Here is a 3,254-nt window from a genome sequence, read left to right on the forward strand (position 1 = left end):
TTGAAATTTTTAAAAAGTAAATTCAAAAAATAAGATGTTATTTAATCATATTATTTCAAATTTAATATCTTATTTTTTTATTTAAAAATATTTAAATAATTAAAAATATAATTATTATTTTAATAGTAATAATTAGATATCAAGTTTTTATTATTGTAAATTCAATAATTAATTGTGTTAATTTTAGCATTAATATATTTTTAAAAATTACAAATTAAAAAGTATAAATAATTAGAAATCAAGTTTTTAACATTGTAGGTCAAATTTTATATTATTTAAAATATTTATCACATATTTTAAATATTTTAAATATATTATATTTGTATAACAAAAATTATAAATCATCATAAATTATTATTTTTTTTGGTAATTTTACGTTTAAAGCACATTCTACTGTCATAATTCAAACAACTTTTAATGTATTAAATTAACTTTTAAAAAAATATATTCAAATATAAATTTTGATATAATAACTAATTTTTATTAAATGAACTTTCACCAAATAAACTTACATTTACTTAAAAAATATGTTCAAATTGCATTTAAAATGAACTTCCTTTATTTCTGGTTGTAGGGGAAATTTTTACTTTTTATTAATTTTTTATATAAATAAAATCACTTATTTTAATAAATATTCATTGCACATTTTTTAAATTACTTCTCATAATTTACATCAACAAAAAATAATTAATATATATTTATGTTGATTAATATAGAGTATTTTAATCTATTTTTTTCATGTATAATTATCAAGATTAATTAATTTTTTGAATTTGTGTGATACAGTTTTTTTTATATATAAAAATAAAAGGAATATATATTTTGAGGGATATAAATCGAAATCCAAACGGGCGTATAGGATTCAGATTTTAATCCAAATATTTTGTTGAACAAGGTCCTCAACTGCTTTAAAAAAAAAAAAATTCGTGGCCAGGTTCCAGGTTCCTAATGGGCTAATGGGTTTCATCGGCATTTATGGACTAAGATGATCCAGATGGGTTTCGGACTACAAGTCTACTTGGGCTATCGCCTCAGACTGTGAGTTAAATATAAAAAAAAGGGGGAAGCTTGAATCCAGTCGCATTAATGTGTTTAATATCATAAATTTTGGGGTTTGTGCTGTCTAATTACTGCAGATGTGTTTTCTATGTGTTATTTTCGCCCCCCCCCCAACACTCTATGCGTTTATATGAGGGTTGAGACTAATTTTTCATAAATGTTAGGTGCAAATTTATGTTGAAAAATGTTTATATACTTAGTATTTTATATATTTTTTTGAGCCAAATTTAGTTTTATATGTTTAAAATTCTTATTTCCAATTATAAAGATATGTAGATTTTTTACATTATTTTTTAGGAAAAATATATTTTTTAGTTCTTAAATTTTTTTTCAATTGTCAATTCATTTATAAACTTTAAATCAGAACAAATTAATCTCCATACTTATTGACTTGAAATAACTCAATCATTGTAATATTTTGATCTACTGCAAGTCCCTTATATGATTATATGATTCAATAAATTACAAGGAATGAGTTATATTAAGTTAATGTTCAAGAACTAAATCAATAGTTGGAAAGAGTTTATAGGCTAAAATGTACATTCTTCCATTACTTTTGTAACAAAATTTGTTATTAATATTATTGCTTTCAAACAATTATTGATAAAGGTATTTCAAGTACTAACATTAGGTAAGGCAGCAAGTGGTTCAAATTTCTATTAAGAGAAGTGCCAAAATTCAGTAGATGACTATGCCCTGAATAAATTGTTTTCAATGTGAAGACACGTGTATGCAATAAAAAAAATATGAGTTAAGAGTCATTTTTATTGTTAGACTTTCTATGTAAGGTTTATTAGTGTTCAGAACTTGATTTTGGATCATATTTACCTTTAAACTCCTAAAATCCAACAACTCATTATTTTATCACTCACGCATCACTTGTTGACCTTATCTATTGAGCTGGACACGTTTTTATTGACTTTTTTTGAGCCACATGGTGTCCGAGTAGATGCCCGATCAAAAATTAATAGAGTCACTTTTACTTTCAAAGCACTCACTTAGGGGCTGTAAAGTTACCCTTGCTAATCCACATTTACACTTTTTATCATGATAATCAAGGAATTAACCCAAAACATTACCAAGTTTGCAAAATCATATAAATGAGATCCTAAGTTTTTAAACTTTAAAATAATATAAAATAATTTTCATAAACTAAAATTGGATGAAAATGTTTACGGCAGCATGAAATATCAAATTGCATTAACGCATTTGCATTTTAATTTAAAAAATGACAATTTAATATGGAGATACAAAGGTGTATCATGGCATTCCTCCTATATGCTACAGCACATCTCTCGCTATGCATTACACTGCGGTGTATTACACAAAATTGACAACATTGTTGCTATCATTTGACAGTAATTGAGGTAAATTTTGACACACGTCATTTCTCTGTCCGATGCCAATTGAGGTAATATAAGTGTTTACAAAAAACTCTTTCAAAAATCTAGCTAATAGTATTAGTTTTACACACAAATCATTTTTCAATCAAAAAGTTGGACACTCAAATGCAAACCCACTTCTTTTTACTTTTAAAACACAACTAAGGTATCCAAGATTAATACCAAGTGTCATAAGCTCACCATTACCATTTGATCACACTTAATAGATTAAAAGAGCGCCTATACAATACACCATAACACTCCTATAATATACATAATTTATTTTCAATGCTCAACCCCTGATTTATGGTTAAGATGCCTTGAAGATTTGCTATGTTTGGGGATAAAGATTTGAGCCGATGAATATTCTCTTTTATGGATTGAGTAGCAACCCTTGATTTGTGGCTGTGATGCCTTGAAGATTTGCTAGGTTTAGGGATGAAGATTTGAACTGAGGAGTACTTTCTTTTATGGATTGAGTAGCAACAAGGGGTAGAAGAAGATGAGGGTATTTGGATCTTTTTCTCAATTTTTGTTTAATTTGATTCTTGTTTTTTATTTAATCACATCCTATACTAAACATAACTTTAGAGCCTATTTTCGATATCGATCACATTCTCAATCTCATAAAACTTAATACTTTATACCAAACAAGGCTACAGTGTCTTGAACTTGATTTTTTTTTAATTTTTTCCCTCAAATGAAAAAAATACTTATAAAAAATGTGTTAAAACATGTTCATTTGGATGCCACATGGCTAAAAAAAAGGCAACAATGAATCTACCTAAATAGATAACGGTCAACAAGATAAGT

This window comes from Prosopis cineraria, unplaced genomic scaffold, assembly GCF_029017545.1.
Source record: "Prosopis cineraria cultivar Desert tree isolate PC_DT_omini unplaced genomic scaffold, ASM2901754v1 PC1, whole genome shotgun sequence".
NCBI classification, from domain to species: domain Eukaryota; kingdom Viridiplantae; phylum Streptophyta; class Magnoliopsida; order Fabales; family Fabaceae; genus Prosopis; species Prosopis cineraria.